The sequence below is a fragment of the Vipera ursinii genome, assembly GCF_947247035.1.
Source record: "Vipera ursinii genome assembly, chromosome: Z".
NCBI lineage: Eukaryota > Metazoa > Chordata > Lepidosauria > Squamata > Viperidae > Vipera > Vipera ursinii.
Window position 1 is genome coordinate 39417234 of NC_139517.1, and position 10269 is coordinate 39427502.

The window sequence follows — 10269 nt, forward strand, 5'->3', positions numbered from 1 at the left end:
TATTAGAATTTTTTGAATCAATTTTTTGTTATCCATTCATTTTCAAATAAGTTTTAAAGAGATACTTTAACAATCTCCAATCTGCCCCCCCCCATTTATTGTAACTTTCAAGTTGTATCAATTCTTCCCTTAATTATTTCACTCCAACATTCTGTTTTAGAAGATACATGCAAAAGGGTGATGCGTATTTTTTTAAGTTTTGCTTGCTGGTATAGGTTTTTGCAAATTAGTTCTATTGAACTGAAGTAAGGGGTTATTTTAGATACAGGCAGTCCTCAACTTACAACAGTACATTTAGGATGGTTCAAAGTTACAATGGCATTGAAAAAAGTGACCTATGACCATTTTCACAACCATTGCAGCATCCCCATGGTCACATGATCCAAATTCAGATACTTGAGAATTGACTCACATAACCGTTGTAGTGTCCTGGGGTCATGCGATCACTTTTTGCAACCTTCTGACAAGCAAAGTCAATGGGAAAGCCAAATTCACTTACTAAATTAATAACTGCAGTGATTCACTTAACAGCTGGCAAGAAAGGTCATAAAAATGGGGCAAGGCTCACTTAAATCTCTCACCTAGTAAGAAGAATTTTGGGCTCAACTGTGGTCGTAAGCTGAAGACTACCTGTACTTGCTTTTTTAGGAAATAAAAGGCAAAATTCCACAAGTCTAGAATGTATGAAATCTCAACTCCATTTAAATGTTTAAGGCTTCAGGGTTTAGTAGCTGCTGTGATGGAGCTGGAACTGAAGTGATAAGAAGCTCTAGTTGGGTTTCATGCCAAGCTGAACAGCTCTACCCTAATGGCAAATTTCATTATTCTGGGCCCAGTTCTCCCACCAAAACTCTGTAATCAAATATGAATTAAAAGTAAGCAAACACATTTACTTCTTCAAATATAAGCCGTATTTATAATATACAACTATGCTAGGTTGACCATCTTTAAATTGTCTTTGTATCTTAAGCTTTCCCCCTAAATATTTTTCTAGTGGCCATTAACCCCTGCATCTGCCTCATAATGGTTGTAGAGAAAATAATGGCTTAAGTTGAACATTAGCTCAAAGTTATGTTTAGTAAATCCCAGGTTGAGATAAGAACATGTTTTGCACTGTTGCAGTGGCTCCCTCAGTAAATTACATCCCAACCATGTCCACTAAGCTGGTATTGGTGGAGATTGGTTTCCCTTTGTGCATCCATTTGGGTGAAAAGAATAATTGTCACATACATTGGGACATCAACAGATAAAATTGATCTTAACAATGAAGGGTCTACATGCTTTTTTGCATATATAGAAATGTACTAAGTATATTCATACGATTCAGAAATTTATCTTCTTTGTATCTAAATCTCCCACAGCTTGTTTTGCTCCATGTTCCTCTGAATGATCTGGAAAAGTTTTAAGTGTAAATACATGATGGTCATAGCAAAGACTAAACCTCAGTAACTTTTTTATTTTTTCTTGCTCAGTAATTTGTAAGAAAACTAATAGTGTCTTCAAGCAGGAATTTATAAAATAAATATATTTTGACTTTAAGAAACCTTAATCTTGATTTAAGATTATGCAGATTAATATACAATACAATATGTATTGTATACAATACATAGGACAGCAGTCTCTACATTTAAATAGTATTAAATAATATTTTATTAATAAAATTGATTAATTTTTGTGAACTCTTACTGTAGGTGTAAGGTTCCAGATTAATTTGGGAAATATTTTTAAAGTATGTGAATAGAATTAAAACCTTTATTATGTTTACCTGAACAAGAACTAAATTACTAAGGACAAATATTTATTGATGCTTTAGTTACTAAAGTTAAAAGGGCAAGATAATGTTTTAACTGCAATAGTAAGGTAGGAAAAATAGAAAAATATCTTCAAAGTAGGTATTGTCATTTATTTTTAATTCTTGAAAAACAATGATTTATTAATAAATTCTTGCTTTCAGAGCTTAATTAATATAAGCTTGTGTCTACAATGTATACAGTTCAATATGAGTCATCATCTCATTTAATGGCAACCAGATGTGCCAGGACTATCATCATATATTAGGTGTTATCTTCTGAAGACTAATATACTTTCAAAACTAAAATTATAGTAACTGCACATCATCCAATAGGAGAGCAGGAATATGTCTTTTCCAACAGCCTTGGAACAAATATACTCTGGTGGTTAATGTGCAAATAATGTCACATTTTCTTTTTCTCCTTCCTCACTCATTCCTATATGAATCACATGGTAGCAAAAACAACATGCTTTTGTACAATGAATCATACGCCTATACAATCATGCTGGTGGTATCCTATTGGATTTCCAATTCATCAGGAGCCCCTCCTTACCATTGCTGTTGTGGGAGGTCACCCCATAGAGAAGGAAACATTTGGGGGAATTTTAAAAAGGCAGAATATATTCCCCCAAAGGCGCTTTAAAGGCAGACAAGCAAGCCCAGTTTTTCTTAATAGCCCCAAACTGAAACTAGGCAGAGGCCAGCTTTTAGAAATGCAGATGTGATAATCCTATTCAGCAAGGTGGAGCCAGGAAGCTAGAAGCTGATGAGATTAGGAAGACAAAGACCCCTAAAATCTACATACCCCACCCAAACTCTAAAAGACATGACCTTTTGGGACATAATAGGATTAACCCACCAATACCAAAAGGGCACACTCACACTCAGGTCAAAGTACATGACACAGGAAATACAAAGCCTCAACAGGAAACAAGAGCCCCAGAAGGTATAAAAATCCTCCACTCCCAGCAACATGTGGTCAGCTTTCCCAGAGCCAGGCTTCTGTCTTGCTTTGCTCTTCAATAAACTACAACCTTCTTTCTAAAGCAGTCTCCATTTTGTTTATTGGACTGGACCCTGATGAAGACTTTTCTTTTTAACAGTGAAATCCTTACAACCAGTTAGCTGAAACTTAATAGCAAGCTCAGAGAATGCTTTGGTAAGTATGCCAATGCAGCTCCATTGTTTCTTGGCAGAATCTATCACCAGGTACATGCCTGTATCTTTGCAGGGAAGGTGAGTACTTGGGAAACTACTTTTCATATAATGTTCAGTCTCTCCTTTTTGTTTGGGCAAGAGAAACACTTTTGCTTTTAAACTCTCAGAATTTTTCCCATATTTGAAATGATACAATATGCACTATGCATCCCACTCCAAAGAATATCTTGTGCTCTTTAACTTAATTATCAAATGTACAATGGTGAAGAGTAAAACCAGCAGATGTTACTGGGTGCCAAAATAATGTGTAGAAAACACTCATATACACTTTCTGTTTTACTTCATTGTTCAGTGTTATGCAGATGTTAATGCATTAAGCAAAAAGTAGGAATGGGGAGAGTTTCCTGTTGCTTTGTGGGATGTCCATCTCTTTGCTGATTGGACCGACCCTCTTTGCTTTTAAACTGCCAGAGGCTGCTGGGGAAAGCTACAAAACTGTGAGTTAAGGAGAAGTGGATGGAGGGGCACAGTAGCTAAGTCCTTGCTGATTGGACCCTCTTTGCTTTTAAACTGCCAGAGGCTGCTGGGAAAAGCTACAAAACTGTGAGTTAAGGAGAAGTGGGTGGAGGGGCACAGTAGCAGCCCGCATGCCTAACGGCGCGCGAATCATATAACAAAATCAAAAATAGTGGTGGTATATTCAGGGCAAGTGCATCTGAGATTCCTTTCATCTCAGCATGTCTGGCTTAGTTCAGTGCAACACTTGTTTTGCAGCTGATGGATGGATTCGTAGCTGGCTGACAGGCCGGACTCAGCGTGTGGTCCTCAATGGAACTGCATCTACATGGAAGGAAGTGTGTAGTGGGGTACCCCAGGGCTCTGTTCTGGGCCCAGTGCTCTTCAACATCTTCATCAACAATTTGGATGAGGGGATAGATGGTATAGATGTTTGAAATGGTATAGGGTTTCCTGCCTTAGCAGGGGGTTGGACTAGATGACCTCCAAGGTCCCTTCCATATTATTATTATTATTATTATTATTATTATTATTATTATTATTATTATTATTATTATTATTATCTAATTTACTCCTTTACTGTTTACACACATCTGGCTACAGTGTCCCCCATATAATTTACTTGTCACTGTTATGTGTGAATTTTGCTATAATGTGTCCAATTTTATGTAAGATCAATCCAGCCCTGTTTTATATCAAACATTTTTCTAAAGCTTCCAGTTTCCAATCCCATAATTCTCTCTTCTCTTCCTCATTTTCTCCTGTAAATCAAGAAATGTGTTTTAATATTGCTGAATATTCCAGTTCTGTTGCATTTTAGTAGATGTGTTTTTTAAGTAAAATTAAAAAGAAAAATATTGTTTTTAAAGTAAAATACCTACAGCAGTGAAAAAAGTATTATGGGAAAAGGAAAGAATAGTTTGTACTGTAAGAAGGTAGGAATCTGCATTTTTACACTGTTGGTAAATGTGATATTCCAAATGGAAGTCCACAAGAAAAAATAATATTTTTTCCTACTATTTAACATGTTTAAATATTAAAAATCTTTAAAATGCCAAAAATATTTTTAATTTCAATTGATAAATGAGACATGGAAAGCCAAAGATCACTTGCTTTCCTTATAACAATGTGCTATTTGCATCAAGTTCACTAGGATTTATCCTCAAATCTAAATCTACCTGTGGAACTTCCCTTTTGGGTTATAAAGTGTAAAAAATGAAAGCCTTGTTATCTTGTCATTACTTCAAAGTTTTTTTAAAAACTGCAGAAAAGAGAGGCTGTTGTCTCTCTTTTCTCCTCCTCCCTCTGGTATCCTTTCTTGTGCATATGGCCATCGAAGATAACAATTTCTGTTCAATAGATTTAGTAGAGAGTTGGAGTTGGCTTTCAGCAACATTACTTCATCTTAGATTAACAAAGACCTGAGGTTTAAATTCTGGCTTGGTGAATATTTGTTTTCCAAAAGGTTGTTTTAAGAAACCCAAAATGGCATACAAGTACATTTAACTAAGACAATATTGTCCAGATGTTTATGGCTGAATGATTCAAACTTATACTACGCGTACCACCTGTGGTACATTAGCACATGGCAGGTGGTACGCAGCCCTGCCCAGCCAAGTGTAGTGGAGGAGGCAACAGACTTACTGTGAGAGTCCAGAGCTGCAGAATGGCTGGGGCGAGGCAAAGGCCCCAGGCTCACTTCCTGCTCACCCAGATGAGAAAGGAGGAGGAGGGGGCCGGAGACAGGAAAGGTTATAAAAGAAGGCAGTTTGGCCAGGAGAAGGAGAGAGAGAAAAAAGAGGTAGTCTTGGGAGGAGGCAGAGTCAGCTCTAGCTGCACTGAAGGGAAAAGAGGAGGAGGGTGGGGGGAGAGGAGAGGAGATCAAGTAGGCCAGGGGTGTCAAACTCAATTTCATTGAGGGCTGCATCAACATTGCGGTTACTCTTGAGGGGCCGGGTGGGTGTAGCCAGGGTGGGCGTGGCTGACTGGGTGGGCGTGGCTGGAGTGTGTGTGACCTATTGGGTGGGCATGGCCAGCTCTACATTGTTCGCGTCAATGGTGCCTATGGGGGCCTGGGCAGGACGACTCGCGCGGCTGCATTCTGCACCAGCTGGAGTCTCCGGGTGGACCTCAAGGGCAGCCCCATGTAGAGAGCATTACAGTAGTCTAGACGATACCTTAGGTACTTTAGAAAAGCGTTACTGTATAGACTTACAGATAAGCCCTTTCAGGATCAGCCAAATTCATTTTTGGTGGTGTAATTTAACACATCAAATTCTTGGCTTCTCAATGAGTATTATAGAATATATAGTACCCATGTTTTTCAAACATTCTTTTTCGAACAAGCTGGCCTGTTCTGACGGGATGGGGTTGGGTTTTTAAAACCAGTTTTAACTTTAATATGTATTGATTTTATGGGCATGATGTTTAATGGTTTTTTAATGTTTGTATTCGATTTTTATTGTGTATTGCCCTGTTCACCGCCCTGAGTCCTTCGGGAGAAGGGCGGTATAGAAATCAAATTATTAAAATTAAATTAAATTTAAATCTGTTAAGGTTCAGATAGATAGAGCCAAACAAATCAGAACTCCAAGGCTAGAGGCTTCCTCAAAGAATATGTTTACTGGATGCAAAATATCAGCACTGTCAAAAGTGAAACCAAGTCTAAAATTCCATCCAAAGAGTTATACCAGGGGTCATCAACCTTTTTGTATTGGTGGCTCGGTGGAAGAGGGAGGCGCAGGCACCTTACGCATGCATGCGCAAACATGAACGCATGTGTGCATACAAACAGGCTTCGAGCAAATGGGGCTATGAGCATGCTCGTGAGGCTCTCGGTGATGGCAGCACCTGCATGAGCCTTGTGGCACCATTGCTGCCAGACTCTCACTGATGCTACTGCCAGCACGAGGCTCACGTTGTGGCCCACAGAGATGCCACCCCCCCGGTGCGAAGCTCATGCTGCCATCCCCACACAAGGATTGCGCTGTGGCCCATAACAATGCTGCCCCGGCCTGAAATTTGTGCCGCCACTCCAGTGGGTGGTTCATGCCGCCACCCTTGTGCAAGGATTGCACCATAGCCCACCACAATGCCACCCTGGCACAAGGCTCATGCCCCACATGAGTATCACACCATGGCCCGCAGCAGTGCTGCCTTGGTGTGAAGCTTATGTCACTGCCCCCCGTGCAAGGATCACATCACAGCCTGCAGCGAGCCCACCCCACTGTGAGCATCATGCTGTGGCCCACCTGCCGTTTATGATGCTGCCACCACCCGCACAAGATTCATGGCAATTCCTCCATCTGTGCGTGGTACGCTGCTGCCACCTGCTGCTTGCAGCACTGCTGACCCCCATGCAAAGTTTGTGGCAACACTGCTGCCCCCGCAATACAAGCAGTGCTGCCACCTCCCGTATAACACTCATGGCAATGTTGGCATGAGGGGGGGGTGAGCACACGCACATATGCGTTCACTGCCCAGCTACTCAAGTGGCCTGGCTGCCAAGAGGCTGCAGCCCATAGTTTGGGAACCTCTGAGTTATACTATTACAAAGTCAAACCTCCCATCTCAGTGCTATGATTGCAGTTCCAATAGTTACTAGACATGTTTTTAAACATTTTTGCTAATCTTGCAGGTGGTAAGTGCACTTACCACCAGGAGACTTGGTTTAATGTCAAGGTTACAACAGATATAGCCAAACAAATCAGAACTCCGAGGCTAGAGGCTTCTTCAAAGAACATTGGATATTGGATACAAAATATCAGCATGACCAAAAGTGAAACCAAGTCTAAAATTCTTTCCAAAGAGTTACACTATTACAAAGTCAAACTTCCCATCCCAGTGCTATGCAATCAGTTATGTTCCCCAATAGAATAGTTTGGTGGGCTTTTTAATACCCTGCCCAACCCCCTAGCATACCCAATAGGATGACTCTGGTTCTCATGGGACAGAGAATCATTTAGACTAGCAAAAATCCTCTGCACCCCATCCCATTCATATGGCAATCTAGAATGAGCAAGATGGCTGCAGACAGGTTAGTTGTAGAGTTGACAGTCGGACCTCCCCTAAAAAGAAAGCAATTCCTATAGAGGAAACAAAAATACAAGTTAAGAATCCCCTCTGGGTTTCTGAGGATGTTTGTCATAAAACCTTCTTATTAGCCTTTCTGCCTTCACATCAGTACTTTTTACCCAGGTAGCTTCTGACTAGGAATAACCCTTCCACTGCACTAAATATTATAATTTTCCTTTATATACAGTCAAGAATGTGCTTTATCTCACAGTGGGTTTCTTCTTCTACAAGAAGGGACCAGGAACCTTCTTGGGAATAGGTCTGAAGAATGACTCTGTGACTGGCTTTAAAAAAGTACAATGGAAAAAGGGGTGAACTTTCCCTAAAAGCCATGGCAGCTTTCATTCAACCATGACAGGATTTATGATTCTGACTATAGGGAAAGGACCGAGAAGCTTAGGTCCCAATTTTTTGCCAGGCAATTTTAGTCTTAGGTATTTTGTAGAGAGATAAACTTTCTCCCTCACATGAAATGGCCTCTGGAGAGATTGCTTCTTTCTTTTCTTTTAACAATCTTTAATTATTTTTTATAATCACAAATCCTTAATATTTTATAAGCAACATGTTGTGTGGATTCCAATATTTAGCTTACTAATACATGTTAAACTCCTTTCTCTCTACCTCATTTTTCTAGCCATTAATAAAATGTATCCTATGTTCTAAAGCAGGCATGTCAAACTGGTGGCCCACGGGCCGGATGCATCACAACAAAACCGCACCCTCCCCATTTCTGGCAATTGGGAAAAAGTCACGATACGTCACGCAACATCACGTGACGTCGCGAGTTTGACATGTCTGTTATAAAGTATTCTGAATCTTCTTTCTCTTTCATTTTCAATGTAAGTCTGTCCATTTCTGCACAGTCCAAAAGTTTTTTGATTATCTCTTCCTCCGCTGGTAATTCTTCCTCTTTCCAATGTTGAGCAAATACAATTCTCACTGCAGTTAGTACATGTAACATTCTTTCTCATAATTTCCTATAATTATACCTAACAAAAATAATTCTGGCTTAAAATCTACATTTTTTTATCATCTTCTCTAACCATATATGTATTCTTGACCAAAATCTTTTAGCTTTATGGCATGTCCACCATAGATGATAACTACTTTTTGTCTACATTTCCAACAATTGCTAGACATATTTCTAAACATTTTTGCTAACCTCAGAGGTGGTAAGTGCCATCTATAAAACATTTTATATAGGTTTTCTTTGTAAGCCACCGCCTTTGTTATTTTAGAGTTTCTTTCCCAAAGACTTTGTCAGTTTTCTAACTCTATGTTATGCTCAAAGTTCTTTGCCCATGTTATCATTATTTCTTTGACTTGTTCCTCTTCGATCTTTAAACTTAACATATACTTATATAGTTTCTTGATCAATTTTTCATCTGATGTCAATAGTATCTGGTCAAATTCTGTCTGTTCTTTATAAAATCCAGATGTTTAAACATCTTTTTCATATCTTGTTTGAATTTGCAGTTGTGGCCACCATGATAGGTCAATGCCCTGTTCTTCCAGTTTTTGTCTAGATTTTAGTTTCCCTTTAATATTAAAAAATGTCTTTATAAGTCACACTTTTCTCATAGTTAATTAGGTTTTGGTGAACAAAACACTTCCATTGTTGAAAGCAATCCAGGTATTTTCATATAAATTTTCACCTTTACCTTTTCCCATTCTGGAAGAAGTGTGTTTCTTATATAGTGGTTTTGAAAGTATCTATGTATTTTATTCTTCCCATACCATAGGAAGGCATGCCATCCAAGTTGAAGGTCATGCCCTGCTAGGTATAGTAATCTTTTATGTCTAAGGGATATCCATTCTTTTAACCATGTTAATACAAATGCTTGATAGTATAAAGCCCAATCTGGCAGCCCAAATCCTCCATTTTCTTTCCTTTCTTGTAGCATTTATAATCTAATTCTGGCTTTTTTTCCTTGCCAAATAAATTTCAGGATCAATGTATTTAGTTCATCAAAGAATTTTTTTTCAGCTTTATAGGTATTGAAATAAAAAGAGTAATTTTGATAAAATATTCATCTTCAATATAATTCTTCCTAACATTGAAAGTTGTAGATTTTTCCATTTTTACAAGTCTAGTTTTGTTTTAATAATTTTACCTAGTTGTCTTCTTTTATTGTTGCACATCTTACTATTAAATGTATCCCCAAGTATTTAACTTTCTTAACTATTTGAAGATCTGTTTTTTTCTGACAGTTGATATTTTGTTTATCTGTAAGGTTTTGGTTATCACTTTAGTCTTTTCTCTATTTATTTTCAGTCCTGCCACTTCTCCAAATTCTTTTATCTTTTTCAGAAGCTTAGGGCTTGTCTCAAGCGGCTCTTCTAATATAAAGCCCAAGTCATTCACGAATGCTTGTAGTTTGCATTTTTCATCTTTTATCTCCATTCCTTTGATTTCTGAATCTTACCTAATATTTCTATTCAATACTTCCAGTGTTAATATAAACAATAATTGGCATCCTTGTCTTGTGCCTTTTTTAATATTAAAATTTTCTTTAAAATCTCCATTTACAATTACTTTAGCTATTTGTCTATGATAAATTGTTTTAATTATATTTATAAAGTTTTCTCCAAAGTCCATTTGGTTTAGTTGTTGAATCATAAATTGCCAATTTACATTATCAAAAGCCTTCTGTGCATCTAGGAATATTCGCGCCATCTGCTTCCCTGGGTGCATTTCATAGTATTCCAAAGTATCTAAAATCATTCTT